The 21,372-nt window shown below is 37.4% G+C and overlaps 1 long non-coding RNA gene across 1 annotated transcript; it reads right to left on the reverse strand.

Moving 5' to 3' along the window:
* Positions 1-6,878: 6,878 nt before the first annotated feature.
* Positions 6,879-8,470, reverse strand: LOC127530713 (uncharacterized). Its single transcript, XR_007937392.1, has 3 exons — positions 8,119-8,470; positions 7,282-7,390; positions 6,879-7,122 (listed from the first exon to the last, which is right to left on the reverse strand). It is a non-coding gene; the product is annotated as an uncharacterized LOC127530713 (long non-coding RNA).
* Between the last annotated feature and the right edge of the window lie 12,902 nt (positions 8,471-21,372).

Genomic DNA, 21,372 nt, shown 5'->3' on the forward strand with positions numbered 1-21,372 from the left:
TGGGTGTTTCATTCACTTAAATTTAAAATGCAGAAGAAGAAGAAACTTTATTGTCATTATACAGTGTACAACAAATTTGCTATCACATACTGATGGGGGAAGCTGCCATGCAAGGTGCTAACCACAGCTCATCAGGAGCAGTTAGGGGTTTGGCGTCTTGCTCAGGGACACCTCGACATGAGCTCTCTAGGCCAAGGATTGAACCAGCGACCCTCCAAAAACTAGGTTTAAGTCAGCATGTAAACAAAGTCAGCATGGTATAGGAGGCTGCTTGTCGTAACTACAACACAAGTGGATGCCCCTTTAGTTGTGGCTGGTCAGGTACAAGCCTGCTAGTTCACCTGGTTCCCTTGCCGACCACTTCACAGTGCCAAATAAAACAGGCTGCACTATGACCGATGCCACAGTAGGGCATAGATGCATCCATGACTAGGGTTTGGTTGTTATGAATATGGCTGCAACACATTAGCTCACAATGGTTGTAACATGTGTGATACATGCAGCACTTAGGTGCATGCAGGAAACTGACACGGCTGTGCCAGCTGGGCATTGTAAAGAAGCCACATAATTTCTGAACTCCTGCAGTGCATTGGTAATACATTCATCATAAAAGCACCACAGGTTCACATAGTTAAAATATAGTTAAATGTATTCATACCACAATAGCACCAGTGGCTGCACAAAATGCTCACAGCTCACCCTTTTGAAAGAAAGAATGAGCAGTAAATGGACTGTGTTAACTGTTCCACCTTCTGTCCTTTCTCCTTGTCTCACCGGGACAGTTCAGTGAAGTGGAACTGTAATGTATCTATTTATTGAAGAATTATTGAAAACCTGTATCACCCCTGTATAAAAATAATTGCAGCCATTGTCCAAATCCAGTCCCTAAATACTTGGGAAATGTATATTTTTTTTACCATCGCAAATCGCACAAGGCACAAAGCCTGTGCTTGATTATTCCAGGAGTAGGTCAAGTGCCATAGTGTGCCATCTTCTCTTGAGTCCTGATCCCACCACAAAATAACAAAATTGTTCTCTGATGAGAACGGGTTTTTTGAGGATTTTTTGGGTCTGTGACACCTCCAGACATGCCGAAATCCTGGGTATCACTCATATCCAGTGTGATGAGCTAGCTGTCAGTTTTCCCCAGAGGAGCTAACTTTGAAACAATACCTGTGATTTGGGTTAGCCATCACTCTCTCATGATTTCTGCTTCACGGTATTTCTCCCTATGTCTCTCTTTTACACTTACACACACACACACACACACACACACACACACACACACACACACACACACACACACACACACACACACACACACGCAAGAGCTGTGGCCCATGGGGATATTTTTCTTTTGGCTGAGGGATCAGAAGGATGCGGAGCTGTGAATGCTTCTCTCCTCTGGTGTGCGCTCTCGCTCATACTGTGTTGGGAATTAATGACATCTCTGTGGCCCATCAACAGCACAAAACACGTGGCGAGAAAACATAAGAGATGGAGTGAGGGAGGGGGGGAAGCAGCTATGGGGGTAAAAAAATAGCAGATAAACCTGGGACTTTCAGCTGAATTCCTTGGCCATGCACAGTACTGCGGCAGAAGAGGCAGTGAAGGATAATACTAAAAGGCGACTTGAGAGCAATAGGAATGAAGAGAAAAGAACAATAAGTTGGTGCTGAGTCAGATTGGTGATATTGCAGGAAGAGGTAATTTCATTTTGGCTTTCCACCAGAGACCCGAGAGAGGAAAGTGAGGTTTAACACTTTATGCCCTTTCCTTTCACCTTCTTACATTCATTGAGACACATTCTCATTGATTTCAGCTCCTCTCACCTACACACATGTGGAAACAAGAGAACATAGGAATTACAGATATAAAAAGAATATAAGTGTATTGGAAAAGGGACGGAGGGAAAAGATGTGACAGATGACAGAGTTGTGAGAGATTCCTTCTTTCATTTATGTAGCGCTTCAAAGTACTTTTGACCTGTAGCAGTACTGAATCTTTATGCACAATTACAACCCATCACAGCAAGTTGTGCCACCAAGCCTTCAAGTTGAAATGATAAATGCAATATCATTATTTAAATCTTTTAGTCCTGGTTTCTTCAGAAAAGGATCATGAATTCTCACCCCCCAAAAAATACATATGTATGTATATATATATTATATATATATATTAATATTAATATATATATATATATATATAAATATATATATATATATATATATATATATATATATATATATATATATATATATTAATATTAATATTAATATGGCATGCCGTTTAGGAAATTATATATTGAATGAAAGTTGATATATATTGAATGAAAGTTGATATATATTGAATGAAAGTCGATATATATATATAATGAAAGTTGATATATATTGAATGAAAGTCGATATATATATATATATATATATATATAAAATGAAAGTCGATATATATTGAATGAAAGTTTATATTGAATGAAAGTACGAATATATTGAATGAAAGTCGGAATATATTGAATGAAAGTCGGAATATATATTACTTAGTTCAGACTTTCATTTCATATATTTAGACTTTTTCCTACGGAGTCCCGGAAGGGACATGGCAAACAAAAACAGGAACCTTATTGGATGTTTGCTCTTCAGATGAGCTCTGCTGTGATTAGCTATCTGTCTGCATTGTTGTCACACGCAACGGCGACTACGTATGAGAAGATAGGTAATATTTAGAGGTGTTTTGATTCTGAACACTGAACGTGTTAGCATTAGCTTAGCTACTTAGCTTCGACTACATTTGCATCCACTACGTAGTGGTTAAACATACGCTATGTGTTGATGATAATGATAATATCTATGTTTATCTTTATAGCTGGTCTTAAGGCTAATTACGACGCGGAGGTCAGCTGCTGCCTGAACACATCCACGATCACGCCACTGGTGGGACACAATTGTACTGGATTTCAGCTGAAGGCTGCTGTTCTGACCAAACTGTCATGAGACATTTTTATTGTGACATACCCTCCACTGTTGTTAGCTTTTGAAATCACTATTGCATGTTTCCACTTGAATGCCCTACTTTTATGATATATCACTACAGCATGAACTTTTTACATTTTCTATAAATTTCACCCAAAAGTTGAATAACTATTTGTGAGCAGTGTATGTACACACATAATGTAAGCACGCTTCAATAATATACCTGCTGCAGTAGTGCAGTTTATCTACCTAGTTTGGTGTAACAGTAAAAAAAAAAAAAAAACAACATATGGTGCTGATATGTTTGACTAAAATCTACTTGAAAAGCACAATCGATTATCTGTCAAAATGTGTGTAACTAAAGTGTGCACTGAACACTGAATAAAGTCTCTGTAGATTATAGAGAAAATTTGCATCTCTCATCACAAATTTCTGTTTATCCACCCGAAGTGCATGAGTTAAAAATATAAAACAGGTGAAGTTAAATAACTAAAAATTAAAGGAATTTACAAAAAAAGATTTATTTTCTAGAAAAGGCAGTAGTCAACAATGCAGTTTATTTCTGAGACAGTCGCTCCGGCACCGACACCATGCGTCTCATCAGTCCAACCAAGGTTTCATCCATCCTCTGGATGTTTTGGAGCATGGCAGAGGTCACGTCTTGGTGTCTTCTGATCTGCTCCAAGAACCGTTCCTCTGACCTCTCCAGATACTGCAGCAGATCCACAGCAGCTTCCTGCTTCCCTTTTCCTGCATAAAAGCACCCAAAAATACTAGTTGTCAGTAATTATTTTCTATTTTCATGAACACAGTTAACTTAAAGTAAATGTTATATTTTGTGTCCAAAGTAGTTTAAGTCAATCCACTGGACTTTAAGAAAGTTCCTTGAAGACGTTTCACCTCTCATCATGGATGGCTTCTTTCAAAGTAGAGAAGCCATCTCTGAACAGGGGGGGTGGTCGGCGACATCATCTTTTGCCAATTTACAATCAGGTCCTTTCGAAACTCCCCAAAAGAACTACTCAGCAGACTCATGCTAATGACCACCATTAGCACACACGGGCTCAGTGACATCTGTGCATTTCAACGACCCCCACCGATACAACGACCATCATCGTTGAGTAGTCAAATGAGTTTTGGTATCGGTCGTTGGAATAATAGCCCTGGACACACCTCACAGAGGTTTAAAAGTTGAGGCAACACCAACCACCAGAACTGAAGAAGCCTCTTGGATGAGAGGTGAAACGTCTTCAAGGAACTTTCTTAAAGTCCAGTGGATTGACTTAAACTACTTTGGATAACCATGACTTGGATGAATGAGAACCTACACAGGCATGTTATATTTTGTGATTTTAGGATGGGCCAAAAGATAACATACTGATCATGTCTGCATAGTCTAATCAGATCTTACTTGATTTGGTCTGTTGAGAGGAGGACGGCGTGGAGGAGCTGCAGGATGGGACCAGCGAGCTGCAGACTAGTGCTTCTGGTAACTGGACCTCATCATCCAAGGCCGACAACTAAATAAAATGAACAAGACATTCTGTTGATAGCATCTGTAATACAAATCATTTTCTCCAATAACTGATTCATTATTGCTTTGTCCATACAATGTTAGAAAGTGTTACCAAAAATACCTGTAATCATTTCTAAATGCCTTGTTTTATTTGCCAACAACTAAAAACCACCAAAAGCATCCGTGTATAAGAAATCAGTGCATTGAATTTCCACATCTGCAAAGCTGGAAAATTACACAACAATCAGAATTTTACCTTGAAATTATGAAAATAGCTGCAGATTACCAGTACTCTTTACTTCATTGTGTTAACTTGATCATTTGAATCAGTTTTTTAGACTTGTATTACTGATACAAAACATAATCAACACATAAATTAAAATGTGTTCGCAAAGAGTTCACTGGTTCTTCAAGGGAAATTTCAATGATTACCATATAGTTAAGTAATATGATTAATGGGTCATTGTGTAATAGCGTGGGAGGTTTTGAATACAGGTCTGGTAATGAAATATTGCTGCTGCTTTCCTCCGGTTTTATAAGGAGTTGTTTCATAGCTTGTTAGCTTACCAGCGGCTAACTGGCAGGCAAACAATAGTTCAACGCCAACCTCTAATCACTGATCCGGTGTCCGGACCGCGTTAGCTGGCGGAACGTTCATAATACTGATGTGGGACTGTTGCAGCTAGCATATTCATAGTAGGCTAACAGCAGGATGTTGGATAAATAAAACTTACCATTATCAGGATCGCTGGTCTACATGGCAGACTCCTAGTGCATCGCACTGCTTGAATGTCTGTGTATTTCAGGCCGATTTCAAAATAAAAGTCAATAAAACTCTCGTCCGGGTGAGTGTCCTCCATTGTCGCTTCGCCATACCGACATGTCCCCTTCCAGGGCTCGGTAGGAAAAAAAGATTTGATATATATTGAATGAAAGTACGAATATATATATATATATATATATATATATATATATATATATATATATATATGGCATGCCTATGGCATGCCGTTTAGGAAATTATATATATAATGAAAGTTGATATATATATAATGAAAGTCGATATATATATAATGAAACTCGATATATATATAATGAAACTTGATATATATATAATGAAACTCGATATATATATAATGAAACTTGATATATATATAATGAAAATTGATATATATATAATGAAAGTTGATATATATATATAATGAAAGTTGATATATATATAATGAAAGTTGATATATATATAATGAAAGTTGATATATATATATATATATAATGAAAGTTGATATATATATAATGAAAGTCGATATATATATAATGAAACTTGATATATATATAATGAAAATTGATATATATATAATGAAAGTTGATATATATATATAATGAAAGTTGATATATATATAATGAAACTTGATATATATATAATGAAAGTCGGAATATAGAATGTTCAGATTTTCATTCCATCTATTCAAAGTTTCATTCCATATATTCAGACTTTTTCCTACTGAGCCCTGGAAGGACATGGCAAACAAAAACAGGAACCTTATTGGACATTTGCTCTTCAGATGAGCTCTTCTGTGATTATCTATCTGTCTTCATGGTTGTCACAGGGAATGGCGACTACGTTTGAGAAAACAGGTAATTTTTAGAGATGTTTTGATTCTGAACACTGAACGTGTTAGCATTAGCTTAGCTACTTAGCTTCGACTACATTTGCATCCCTACATAGCTTAAAGGTTAAACACATGCACCATATGTTGATGATAATGATAATATCTATGTTTATCTTTATAGCTGGTCTTAAGGCTAATTACGAGGCAGAGGTCAGCTGCTGCCTGGACACATCCATGATCACGCCACTGGTGGGACACAATTGTACTGGATTTCAGCTGAAGGCTGCTGTTCTGTCCAAACTGAGACATTTTTATTGTGACATACCCTCCACTGTTGTTAGCTTTTGATTCAATAATTTTTTTTGAGATGAGGAAATCACTATTGCATGTTTCTAGTTAAATACCCTACTTTTATGATATATCACTACAGCATGCACTTTTTATATTTTCCATCAATTTCACCCAAAAGTTGAATAACTATTTGTGAGCAGTGTATGTAGACACATAATAGAAGCACATTTCAATAATATGTCTGCTGCAGTAGTGCAGTTTATCTACCTAGATTGGTGTAACAGTAAAAAAAACAACAACGTATGCTACTGATGTTTCTGACTAAAATCTGCTTGAAAAGCACAACTGCTTATCTGTCAAAATGTGTGTAACAAAAGTGTGCACTGAACACTGAATAAAGTCTCTGTAGATTATAGACAAAATTTGCATCTCTCATCACAAATTTCTGTTCATTCATCCAAAGTGCATGAGTAAAATACAAAACAGGTGAAGTACTAAAAAAGATTTATTTTCTAGAAAAGCCAATAGTCAACAATGCAGTTTAATTCTGGGACAGTTGCTCCAGCACCGACACCATGCGTCCCATCAGTGCAACCAAGGTTTTCATTCATCTTCTGGATGTTCTGGAGCATGGCAGAGGTCACGTCTTGGTGTCTTCCGATCTGTTCCAAGAACCGTTCCTCTGACCTCTCCAGATACTGCAGAGGATCCACAGCAGCTTCCTGGTTCCCTTTTCCTGCATAAAAGCACCAAAAAGTACTAGTTGTCAGTAATTATTTTCTATTTTCATAAACACAGTTAACTTAAAGTAAATGTTCTATTTTGTGATTTTAGGATGGGTCAAAAGATAACATACTGATCATGTTGATGTCTGCATAGTCTAAACAGATCTTACTTGATTTGGTCTGTAGAGAGGAGGACAGCGTGGAGGAGCTGCAGGACGGAACCAGTAAGCTGCAGACTAGTGCTCCTGGTAACTGGACCTCATCATCCAAGGCCGACAACTAAATAAAATGAACAAGACATGCTGTTGATAGCATCTGTAATACAAATGATTTTATCCATTAACTGATTTATTGCTTTGTCCATACAATGTTAGAAAGTGTTACAAATAATACCTGTAATAATTTCCAACAGTGATAAATGCCTTGTTTTATTTTACAACAAAAAACACCAAAAGCATCTGTGTATAAGAAATCAGTGCATTGGATTTCCACATCTGCAAAGCTAGAAAATCACACATCAGAATTTCACCTTGAAATTATGAAAATAGCTGCAGATTACCAGTACTCTTTACTTCATTGTGTTAACTTGATCATTTCAATCAGTTTTTTAGACTTGTATTACTGATACGAAACATAATCAACACATAAATTAAAATGTGTTCGCAAAGAGTTCACTGGTTCTTCAAGGGAAATTTCAATGATAACCATATAGTTCAGTAATATGATTAATGGGTCATTGTGTAACAGCGTGGGAGGTTCTGAATACAGGTCTTGGACTGAAATATTGCTGCTGCTTTCCTCCGGTTTTATAAGGAGTTGTTTCATAGCTTGTTAGCTTACCAGCGGCTAACTGGCTGGCAAACAATAGTTGAACGCCAACCTCTAATCACTGATCCGGTGTCCGGACCGCGTTAGCTGGCGGAACGTTCATAATACTGATGTGGGACTGTTGTAGCTAGCGTATTCATAGTAGGATAACAGCAGGATGTTGGAGAAATAAAACTTACCATTATCAGGATCGCTGGTCTGCATGGCAGACTCTTAGCGCATCGCACTGCTTGAATGTCTGTGTGTTTCAGGCCGATTTTAAAATAAAACTCAATAAAATTCTCGTCCGGGTGAGTGTCCTTCGTTGTCGCTTCGCCATACGGACATGTCCCTTCCGGGGCTCGGTAGGAAAAAAAGATTTGATATATATATAATGAAAGTTGATATATATATATAATGAAAGTCGATATATATATAATGAAACTTGATATATATATAATGAAAGTTGATATATATATATAATGAAACTTGATATATATATAATGAAAGTTGATATATATATAGTGAAAGTCGATATATATATATAATGAAAGTCGATATATATATATATATAATGAAAGTCGAGATATATATATAATGAAAGTTGATATATATATATAATGAAAGTCGATATATATATAATGAAAGTTGATATATATATATATATATCAACTTTCATTATATATATATCAAGTTTCATTATATATATATCGACTTTCATTATATATATATCAAGTTTCATTATATATATATCAAGTTTCATTATATATATATCGACTTTCATTATATATATATCAAGTTTCATTATATATATATCAAGTTTCATTATATATATATCGACTTTCATTATATATATAATTTCCTAAACGGCATGCCATACATGCCGTTTAGGAAATTATATATATAATGAAACTTGATATATATATAATGAAACTTGATATATATATAATGAAAGTCGATATATATATAACGAAACTTGATATATATATAATGAAACTTGATATATATATAATGAAAGTCGATATATATATAATGAAAATTGATATATATATATAATGAAAGTCGATATATATATAATGAAACTTGATATATATATAATGAAACTTGATATATATATAATGAAACTTGATATATATATATATATATATATATATATATATATGTCGACTTTCATTATATATATATCAACTTTCATTATATATATATATATATATATATATATATATATAATGAAAGTCGGAATATATTGAATGAAAGTACGAATATATTGAATGAAAATCTGAATATATTGAATGAAAGTACGAATATATGGAATGAAAATTGGAATATATGGAATGAAAATCTGAACATTATATATATATATATCTCGACTTTCATTCAATATATATCAACTTTCATTATATATATATATATATATCGACTTTCATTCAATTTATATCAACTTTCACTCAATATATATCAACGTTCATTATATATATATATCGACTTCCTAAACGGCATGCCATATATATATATATATATATATATATATATCAGGTAGATGGGATGTAAGAGGGGATTTAGTTTTCTTGGACTTTATACAATGGAAAAATACTCTCATCCAACAATCATGTATAAGATGTCTGTCCCCACAAAGATAATTTTCACAATGTAATCTGATGAATCAGTTGCAGCTCATAGGCAACTTTAACACTCACCTTGTCTGTCCAACATCTTACTAACTCATAGGGGGCTACTGAGAAGCAAATAATTTGCAACAAGCAACCAAATCATTATGATGACTCACAGATAAAACAAATTTTGTAGATTACTTCAGAGCATCTCCATGAGTAAGACTAGCCAATGCTCCCAGTCAGCAATGGGGAACATCTACCAACAGCAGTGCGACAGGGAATAAACCACAAGTCAGGTGACGGGTGTCGGGTGCAAAGAAGGTGATCCCAGCTGGTCCGAACTGACATTTTACTGTACCAGTTAGAGAGATTATTATGGGAAGCCTGTGTCACCCCACATAATGACTGTTTCCTGCTCCCTATCTGGTTGCCTAAGCGATCATGCAAACCTTTGTCTATCATTGAAAGCATCTATAGACAAGCAGTGGTAGAAAACATAATGAAAGACGGTCACCAGGCTCAGTGTAAACCTATGAAGCACCGTGTCCATAGTGATACAGAGTGGCGTGGAGGCTGAGATTGTAGATGAGCAAGTTGTTAGAGAGTGTGCAACTGACCTGACTGTCCTGTATTAGTGTTCTCTTCCTTTTCCCCAACTGCTGTGGCTCAAACTCCCAATTCAATATTAGTGAGCTGATGGTACAGTGACTAAAAAAGGTGCTGACAGTGTATTGGGTCTCAGCAGACAAGCCCAAGCAAGGTAGCTCCCCTGAGTTAGCCTGTCTATGATTTTTTTTTATTATTATTATTTCAGGACTTTGCAGGCCTTTACTTGCAGCTGAGCTATCCACATGCCCAACCAACCACAATGGTCCCAAATCTTTATTTACACTCTACCCTATTATCTCTAATTTCTCTCTTTGTCCAGCAGACTTAATTCTCTGATCAATTCAAGTTTGTAGGCATGAGCTTTGGCTCCGTACTACCACATTCCTTTAACTGAAATGCATCTATTTATGAGCTTTCTTGTTTCATTTGAGTCTGTTCTGCCCCATAAGACTCATGCCTGTCATTTTGTGACACTGCTCTGATTAAAAAGAAGACTTTCCACTAGCAGTCGCTGAGCTAGGAGGCCTTGTAAAAATATTTTTTATAATGATGAGCATTGAAGGATCTTGTAAAATCAAAGCTGTTGGTCGGTGCTGTTGCAGACATTGTCTTATACGGTTTTGATTCAGTGTCATTTGTAGCAGATGTGGGAGGCATTTCCAAATTATGGAGAGGAAGCCGCCTGACATCTCTACGTATAAACTGCACCAGGGATTGTTCAGCTTACTTTACATGACGTTTATATTTAATCGCTGTACCTCTGTGAACACTGAAACAACTGTCGAGTTGTCCATCAGTTCCCTTGCAATGAAGCACTTAGAATATGTTACTGTAAAGAAAAATCAGTGTTTATTCATAGGACACTAATCCTTAAATAATCATTCCTCATGTTGTGATTGATTGTTGTGAGTAATTTCATTAATTTCCATCATAATTACCACATCATACTGGAGAATATTACAGTGCGAGGAGGACATAGTGCAGCTGAAAAGACCTTAAAATGTGAATGGTGTTTGAAAGTTAGATTTCTGAATAGTCTTAACTTATTTCAATCATTTCAGTTACAGCATTTAAATTTACTACAAGTACCTTTTATGGAATACAGCCAATGAATGCTGCTTAGCAAGATTTTATACATGTTTAACCCAAAAAAATAACCCAACATAAACAAAACCAAACTTTAATGCAAAATGAAATGAAAAATCCACACTTATTTTCAACACTTTGCCAAATGCAGATTCCTGAAGTCATTATTTCTGAATTCAGACGGTACAATTGCAATCATAAGTCTATAAATGAACGTATGCCTTCTCTATCCTATGTTTTCATTTTCATTTGCTGGTTTGTCCTTGGCAGGTTACAGTTGAATATTGAAATATTTAACTGCGTTAAATATTTCAGGGCCTGGGATTTGATCTATACTGTTCAGCCAAATACTGTCAGATCCAGCACTTCCCACTACAGGAATAGATTCCTACTAAATGATAAATGAGTTGGCTATATGTTGAATAAATACATCATTGTTAACTTACTGACTCTTCTCTGCTCCAACTCTTTCATTGCTGCTGCTGTATTTTTAAAGCTAAATGTACATTACCACACATTAATATTTTTCAGCTCCACTGGATTAAAATCGAGGCCATGCTGCTTGTTTAAATGTAGAACCAGAGTTCAACTGACCATGGCTTTTGACACTCACCACGCACATGCATACTCTGAGATGACCTGACTAATTCTGATTAGATGTTCTGGAAATATAAACTCTATGTTTTCCACCTAAGGGTTGGTCAAGAGTTCAGAATTCACGGTTGTGTACAAAGTTTGTTAACCCGTTAATGTCACTCTCTGGTGTATATGTATACAGAAGCACAACTATGGATCATTTAAGGGTTTGATACACTTCTGCAAAGAGCTACATCTCAGACGTTAAGAACAATACAAAAGCAACAGAGGTGCCGTTTCCTGCCCAGTTATTTTCATGATCACCAGAGAGCAGTGATACAATAATAATAAATCAGGCCACTGATTAAGAACAGTCAACCTTAATCTGAGGCTGCACAGTGGATTGTTGGTTAGCACTTTTGCCCCGCAGCTAGAAGATCCCCCGTTCGCATTCCAGCCTCCCAGGCTCCCTCTTTCTGCATGGAGTTTGCATGTTCTCCCTGTGCATGCGTAGGTTTACTCAGGGTACTCTGGATTCCTCCCACAGTCCAAAAACATGCTCGGATGAATTGGTAAATTGCCCTTAGGTGTGAATGCGACTGTGATTGTTTGTCTGTATATGTAGCCCGGTGATAGACTAGTAACCTGTATAGGGTGTCCCATTTCTTCGTCCTAAGTCAGCTGGGACAGACTCCAGCCCCTCCACAACCCTAATGAGGATTAAGCAGTATATAGATAATGGATGGATGGATAGATGAACCTTAATCTGACAAAAAACTACCTTGACTTTACGCCATATATTGTGTAAATGGAGTCATAGAAGTGTTCGACTAATTGAGTTGAAGAAATCCTTAACTTCTTTGGTTGTGTTTTATCAACATTTTCTGTTCCTTTTTACTACAATCTTGAGTCAGGCGTTTTGCAGAACTAACTTGTGATCACCTTAAGCACTGAAATTACACTGCTGAATTCATCTTGCTCACCTTGGTATCAATATGCATGGTTAGCAAGGCCAGCGTACTTATCTTAGATAGCCTTTAGGTTTTTGTCAGTCCATTTCTCCATCTGCTGGAACTGACAAAAGTTCTAGTTTCAAGCAGTTGCATTTATTTTTCAGTGTTGTTGGTAATGGTTTCAAAGTCAGAATGGCTTTTCCTTGAAATGCCCTTGAAGACTGTTTATCTCCATTTGTAAAAGAAATCACAAGCTAAATGAAATATTTAATAAAATAAAATACAAATAAGCAAGTAAAGACGATGATCGTTCTTCTCGCATGATCATGTAAGTCATGTTGAGTAAAGATTTTAAAATGAGTAACAGTGAATAGAACTAAACCTTTAATGTTTAAGGGATTGTTAAGATCTTAGAAAAAGACAGAACATCCTGACAAGAAAAAAAATGCTTCCAAAGGGATTGTAATTACACAGGATTATACTATGAATGTAATTAATTGAGCAATTAACTGTGCTATTAATTGACTGCAACATACATGAATCATTACATTTTACAATAGACATAATAATGGAAGTTTGTGATCACTAAACAAGCAGTGACAAAATATCTAATGTGTTTATTAATGACTTCACTTGTCACATTGAGACATGCAAATGCAGCCTTGTAGAAAGTAAGATTTTTTATCCTGAAGTGCTGAAGGCGGAATTTTGCGAAGCACTTCACTGTTCAATCACTTCACTGTTATCAAACAGTATTATTAATGCTGCTTTTGTTGAAGAAGATGAGTTCTGGAGCACAGCAGGGCATAGATCAGCGATGTATTCACTCTAATGGGGTGATAACGCCCACACAGACACGCACTAGCATCTTTAAGTGACAGCTCATGCTGTCTGTTTTAGTGCTTACTGGTCTGAGGAGGTCAGTAGATCAGTTTTGGATGGAGCTGGCTCCTTCAGCAATCTGTGTAGGAGGCCAGTTTGGTTTGGACCAGCTGGCTGTAGCTGACGCAGATGAACTAAGATTGGTTCAGTTTAAAATCCCAATCAATAGCAACTGAGCAGTTTTGATGAGTTAGCAAGCATAAACGAGGATGAATAAAAACAAAAAAAAACAACTGTGATTTGCAAACCAAGATAAATTGGTACTGATGGCAGTACTGGTTGATGGGTGAACATAACACAGAGTTAGGAGTGCTGTGTGGCAGCCTTTAATTGTCCAAATCTGGATTTATCCAAAGATGAATGAACCATAACGCTGCTGCAACAAATGATCATGTTTGATAGGACATTCTGGAGTAAGTCTATGGGAGAATAAAATTATATAAAAGGCCAGATATAATTAGCCAGTCTTGAAAGAACAAGTCTGATGTTCACCCGGGAGACTCGTGGAGTTGTCCCTTGAGTGGTAATTATTTTGATACATAAGTCTCATTTTCACCCACTGTTTGGTGAGTTTGAGGCAGCAAATATGATACTTTGGGTTTAAACACACCCTTTTACAAAATGATCGAAGCAAAGATTTGTTGACTAGAAAAGTGTTTTTGATACACAACACAAAAAAAATTTTATGGAGAAGAAAATATGTTCACCTTGAAGTGTAATAGAGGGTGCATTTTGGCTTTAAAGGCAAGTAATTTTTGGAAGCAGTGCTTATTTTTCCCCAGTGTTTATTGCTCCGCCAAGGAACGCAGCAGAGTTATGACACAAGGACCACCTGATTGGATTTTGGCATTGATGCAGCTTATAGTCTGAATCCACAGATTTGTTCAAGATTTCTGTATCATTGCGAGTTAACATCACGGCAATACTGTGACTATGACAATCCTATCCTGTCCAATCCTTGCAATCCTACTAAAAATCCACTGATGCAGATTTATTGGGACCTATCCGCTGGAAATCACACAACAACTGAGCAGCCTTGGTGGAGTACTGCACTCTCTGAGTGCTTTTCTTGTGTTAATTTATGTCCAGTTTCTGTCTTCACTTTCCAGTGTTGGTCATCCACAAATAGACAGTTAGTTTCCAGTGACTTTACCCGAGCTCCACCAAAATCTTTTTCTCACATTTTATGAACATCACATCAAACTGTATGCCAAAATGTGTCACTTTGTTTTCCTACTAGCTGGCAAATGCTTACTTTCTTCATAAACCACAGCAGAAGACATTCGTTGAACCGGTGGCATTCATTGTTTGTAATGAAATTCATCTAGTCTCTTGTCACATTTGAGCAAATTCTCTTCTTTAAGACTCTCATTTTCATTATGTGACAGAGAGATTCAAAGGTAGAAAACCAGCTCTTGTCATATGAAGCTGTCATATAGTCGTTTCATAAAACTGAGAGGTGAGAATGCTTGTCAGCAGGTTAAGATGAGGTGACTTCATATTAAAATCAGGCCTCTTCATCACTGTGACATCGAAACAAGAGTTTGCTGACTGATGGATGACAGAAATATCCAATTATTTCTAAAGTGAAAACATCTTCAGTGGGCGTTCACGCCTGTACTGAATCACAGAGCTTTCCACTGAAACAGATGATTCTACTGAATCAACTCTCAGCCATTGCTAATTACTATTCAGTTGCCACCTACAGGTGTATGGAAAGGTTTGTGCATCCCTCAGGAAATTGCATGCACGATCATCATTTATAACAAGCTGAAGTGCATCACTCACAGTCTTTATCAATAAATGATGATAATTAACTCAGGATAAGTGAGGACAACAGAAAATAAGCTTCTTATCACTGCTGCTATAGGAGTAGTACTTTAAAAAAAACTCAATTTAGTATGGCCAATAAGGCTAGCTTTGTAAGGATGGAGAGCTGATACGAAGACATAAGCATATAATTTCAAATTCATCCCAATAAGTGTGGATGTTGCCATGCGAACACAGACTGTTCTAAGGCTGCAGAAACAGTTTGTAAAGGGAGAAAAAGTCACTTTCGAAGGAAGGATTTTTGAAGACGCAAATTAGCCAGAAGAATAAAGCCAACTACCTAACATTGTGTAGCTTGCCTTCAAACTGCCAAAACAGTTCTGACCTGTTGGGCTGTGGAAAAGGGACCTCTAGGGGTGTCCTGCAGTGTTTGGCAATGGGACGTTGGCAATGAATCTTTTGGGTTTTGTGGGTTGTGGTGTGGAGCCTCCATGGATCTGGATTGTTCTCTGCACATCTCATGAATGCTTTATCAGATCGGGATCTGGGGATGCTCTTTGTCATGTTCCTCAGGCTGTTTCTGAGCAGTTTTTGTGATTTGGTTGGGTGCATTGTCTTCCTGGAGGAGGTTCAGTAGGGAAGTGGTGTTGCCAAGTGTGCTTTGTCTGCAGCATGTTTAAGTGGGTGGTATGTGTCAAAGTAAGATCTACATGAGTGCCAGGACCCACTGTTTCCCAGCAAAACAGTGCATTGTGAAGAGAGTGGCTGTCAGTGTCTTTAATGTTGTCTCTGATCAGTGCAGGATTCCTTATCCATTTTCACAAAGCAAAGGGAAAACCAGAATAGTCTCTTTGATAAGACTGCTCAAACAGTTATTAATATAGTGTAGTTTCCTATCGATGACATTCTGAGATGTGAACAGACAATCCAGGCAAGTAAGATGACCAATATTTCCTAAATGTGAAACCGGTATTAAACCCTCTATCAGTGGGTGCAGTGAAACAGGTATTCAAGCAAAACATCTGGAGCAGCAGTAGCCAAGTGCCCTCACAACCTCTGGCAGTAATGAAAAGACATACACACGACTGCGTAAGCTACAAATTGGATCTCTCTTTACATAGAACTTCCTTTTGGCAGAGAGAGTGAAGGTGACATTCAGGAGTAGAAGCTAATTTAGACAAGATAGTACATTTAGCCAAGAATTTAGCAGATTGTACACCCATCTTTGCCTCCATAAGCTGAAAAATCAAACTTTGCCTGTAATTTTTGTCCTTTGCTAGAGATGAAGTAGGAATAGATGAGTTGCCAAATTACCCATTTTCCTACACTTACCTCTGTAGCCGTAAGATCAAATGAATTAAAACAAGGAAAGTGCTGAGAGTGAAGTTTGGATAATGGTATCTGCTAATTAGCCGCATACACCCCTGGGCTTTGAAAATGTGTGAGCATTTGTATGCAAGTGTGCATCCATATGTGGCCACGGTTTGGTTCCAGGTTCCACAGTTTCAGTGTGAAGACAAATCATAGCATGCAGCTTTTGGTCTTTTTTGAACTTTTCACTGTTTCTCAGCTTTTCAGTTGTTTAAACGAGCATTTTGTGACTTTGCTCTGACAAGTGTCTTTCAAATAAAGTTCACATTTATGAAGATTGTCTAGACAAAGGTTATGGTCAAGTATACATGTCAAATAATACTCAAACTGTTTCACTTACTTTAAAGTAAAAAGAAAGATCTTTTTGTCCACATTACAGCTTCTTTTATGTGGGAAGCTGATAAATTCTCACTTTCAGCCTTTTATTTTCCCCTTCCTCCTTTCTAAATGTCAGTGCCGCCAGATCACTGTGCCGTCGTTCCACCCCTGAACACCCAAACGGAATTGAGGGGAGCCAAGAGGAACCGGAACAATTTGGCTTGATAGCACACCCTCTGCTCAACATTGCTAAGCGACCACCGTGAACTCAATTTCGTGAGCCTTCCCTTACCTAGAGGCTAGAGCTGCTGAGTGAGAGAGAGAGTGGGGAGGTGTACGTTTGTGTGTGTGTATATGTGTGTATATGTGTGTGTTTGTGTGTGTGTGTGTGTGTGCACACTGAAGACCCACCTCTCAAGTGAATCATCCCAAAATCTGTGCAAGTTCTGGTCTGTTGGGTTTTGGTCTACACTTGGGCTCAGTGTATGTTCATGTGTGTAGAGCACTTGTGTGCATGTTTGCGTGCACGTGGCATTTGTGTGGTTCTGCATGAGTGAGAGGTCTCTGGCCCAACTAGATACCTCAGCTGTGGACAGTCACACTCATATTACAAATAAATGACAAATGATGGAGCATATCACTACGTATGTGTGTGTGTGTGATGGCAGAGAGGGAGTTTGTGTATGTGTGTGTAAAACGCAAGTCCCTGGGATCAGTGTTTGCTTTAATAACTATAGCTATCATAGAAATGACTTCACATTCTTATGCTCACCCTTTTTTATATTACAAATGCATGTTTACATGTGTTAATAATCCATTTTGTGCTGGAATTTTATGCAAGCACTTATTATGCAAGATATTTAAAGTATATGTTTATATAACTTCATATATATATATATATATATATATATATATATATATATATATATTGCTCCAAGAAGCTATTTCTGTCCATTTATTTCATATAAATACTGTAACTATCCATCATGTTACATTCAGAATTTTCTCTTTCAGATGCTTTAATCATTTTTTTCTGCCACCATCACAGAGTGTGGTTGGAAAATTGAAGCATTAGGAGCCTCTTTTTAGCACTTGATCTTAGCTTTACTCCCACTGAGTTGGCATCACTGGCACTGCTTAGCTGAATATGGCAATCAAACACGGAACTGTAACTTAAATGGACTGGCTAATAATTTATCCCTCGCTGCCAGGAGACAGTTGGTGTATTCAGCTCTGGCTACCTCCCTCCAGACCAGTGCTGGATCTGACTGAATCAGATGATGTATTGTGTACAAGTACATAGACAGACTCAGAGGAAGGCAGAAAAATAACACATAGAAAGGCAGACATGGGTAGGAACAAAAACAGGAATATAGGCTAGACAAGTGTTCTCTAATGGTCAGACTTTGCCCTTCAATGCTCCGTCTGTGTAAACAAATAGAACTCAGTTGTTTAAGCGCAGAAAAAGAACAAAGATGTTGCAAAAGGTCTCACCAATTTCTGGTGTTCAGCAATAAACAGTTAGAATAGCACGGCAAAGCATTCTAGTCTTTAACTGGAACTGAAAACAGCTTATATTATTATATAGCAGACCAGTGTTATATTTAAATTTATCACTTGTAACAAGTTGGCTAACATTTCTCTGCAATCTTATTTGCATATTTGGAAAAAAGACGGGAAGGGTAGCTGGTGCAGGTATTGTTGTTTTCTCTGAAATAACTGTGGCATACAAGCGATGTTCAACTACCAGCAAGACATAATGTGACATTTCACAGGCAACAAAACATACAGGAAGAAGATTCTGACCTTTAGAAGTTCAAATTTATGAATCAAATTGATACACAAACACACACACACGGCCTTTCTGCCTCTCACACAGGTTATGCTACAGCACCATTTCCAAGAAACGTGGTCGTCATTCTGATCCTACAAGAAAATGAGCGACACAGAACATCATTTGAAATGTGAATCGTCCTATTTTTAATTTACTGGATGTGTGGAGTACTTCAGATATTTTCCAGTCAGAGTTGTCTCAGTTGGGCATCCTTTATAATGCAGACAATATCCTATTTTACATTAGGAGTGTCTTCGAATGCGAGAATGAACAGGGATGAATGTGAGAAATAAGGTCATTGTTTTTAAGAGAGAATAGCTGCGTGTGTGTGGGTGAGATTGAAAATACATACTAGAAAAATGAGTGCATCTCAGAGAAAATAGTAGCCAGCATGTTAAACAATGCTAAAATGAAATACATAATAATGTATATGAGTGACAGAGAAGTAATGTGTGAAAGAATTGATGTTAAATTAAATGGTTGATTCAAAGAACAGGAAAGAAGTGAATTGCTGTTGAGTGGCTTACAGCTGTTTATAACAAAGAATCATCTATGATATGTTGGTCGTTCTCTCTTGGTTTCACTGGAAACTATTACACCAAACACCAGCCTAATATCGTGTAGGTCCTCTTAGGCTTGGATTGTGGTGTCTATCACTGAGGTAGACAGGCAACAGATAGAGAGAATTAGGTCTCCATGGATTCGGATTGCTCTGCAAATCCTTAATTGAATTGGTATTTGGGGGCTTCGAGCGCCACAAGGGGTGTGCTTGATCTACAACAATGTTAGGGTGTTTGGTGTGTGTCAAAGTAACATCCACGTGAATGCCAAGACCCAAGGTAACCAAGCAGAACATTCTATTGTAACAACACGATCAGGGTTATGTGCTTCATCTGTTAGTAGTTTTTAATGTTGTGGCTGACTGGTGTTACACTGGAGTTGTGTGGGTGACAGTAGAATAACAAAGCAATAGTACAATGGTGCACAAGGGTACAGAAGTGTATGTAGGACAGTATTTAGTTGAGCATTATGTGTACATGGCCATGTATCTGCTTACTTACAATTATTTGACGCCACAATCACCACATCAGATGTTTTTTTCTTAACTGTGAGAAATTAAGCACAAACTGAGATCATACAGAAAAGAACCTCTTTGTTAAAGAATTCATATATCTAAACCACTAGAACTGACTTCAAAAGCTTGCAGGTAGATAGCTCACATCTTTAGAGCCACCAGCAGTAAATGTTCTGCTCCTGAATATACTCAGATATGAACTCGACCTTAGTAACCAAGCAACACAAACAACGCTTTATTTATTTCCTGTCTGCGTGCTTTCAACAACAAATCAAACAATGAATGACAAAGTATATACTCGACAAGTAGAGACATACATTCTTTTCAGGATCCAAGTACAAGATTGAATATTATCCAGACAGGCACATCTACACAGTCTTTTATATCTTTGAATGGATATGGACTACTGCCATTCTCATTATCAAGAGGGCAGCCCCTACCATCTTTGTATGCAGAGTTTGGTCTAGGAACACTTTCCGAGTGAGTGGTACTGAAACAATTGGTGTGCCACTCTAATCTCAACACTGCTGCTGAGCTTTGGATCTGGGTGTATTTGGCAGACAGTCTCCCCTTGTGGTGTGGCAGCCTGCAATAGCTCTGGTCTTTGTGGCACTTCATGGTTGCCAAAATCTGAAGGAAAGGTCATTTATACTGCCGACACAGTGGGAGAAAAACACTCAGGTGTCTGCAAGAGAAGCCGGCTTCATAGTGAAGTTATTCATCCATTCTGGAAACTAGCAACTGGGCTGTAAAACCTTTTCAGTTACTGGTGCGTTGAATTATCTACATACAATTTCCTTCCTCTCGGTTTGCTGTCTGTGCAGCAGCAGAACTTTCCTACTCTGCCCGAATCGATCTCATTTTCCAGTGTTGGAATGTATAGTAACTACACAGTATGTGTGTTGTTTGGTGTCACAGACTGAGATGCACAGAAACGGATGAGCTAAATGCAATGTTATCGCACAGAACACGATTAGTTCCAGCAGTCCCTTAAATAGCTGTGATCAGGAATTAGGCCTTTCTTGCTTACAATGTATTCCAGATCTGTGGTAACTCATTGACCAGGTGATACTTTTTTTTTTTTTTTTTTGCTTGAACTGGAAAGTGAAAAGCAAGCAGCAGGAAAATGAAAAATGAATGGCAGGGGAGTACTGCAGAAAAGAGAGTGCTCCAAAGCCCCGCAAATCCTGGCAATAACACCCACACGCTTCCAGATGTCAAATCACAACCTTCTAATAACTGTATGTTATTTGCAGATGTCATTAGTCCAGGAGGTGTGAAGGAGATGTTAATATGTTATACTTGAAACTACCCATGATTAGCTGCCTCTCAATACTGCATTGTGTTTACTGCGGTGAAGAACTGGC

This window comes from Acanthochromis polyacanthus, chromosome 17 (genome assembly GCF_021347895.1).
Source record: "Acanthochromis polyacanthus isolate Apoly-LR-REF ecotype Palm Island chromosome 17, KAUST_Apoly_ChrSc, whole genome shotgun sequence".
Taxonomy (NCBI): domain Eukaryota; kingdom Metazoa; phylum Chordata; class Actinopteri; family Pomacentridae; genus Acanthochromis; species Acanthochromis polyacanthus.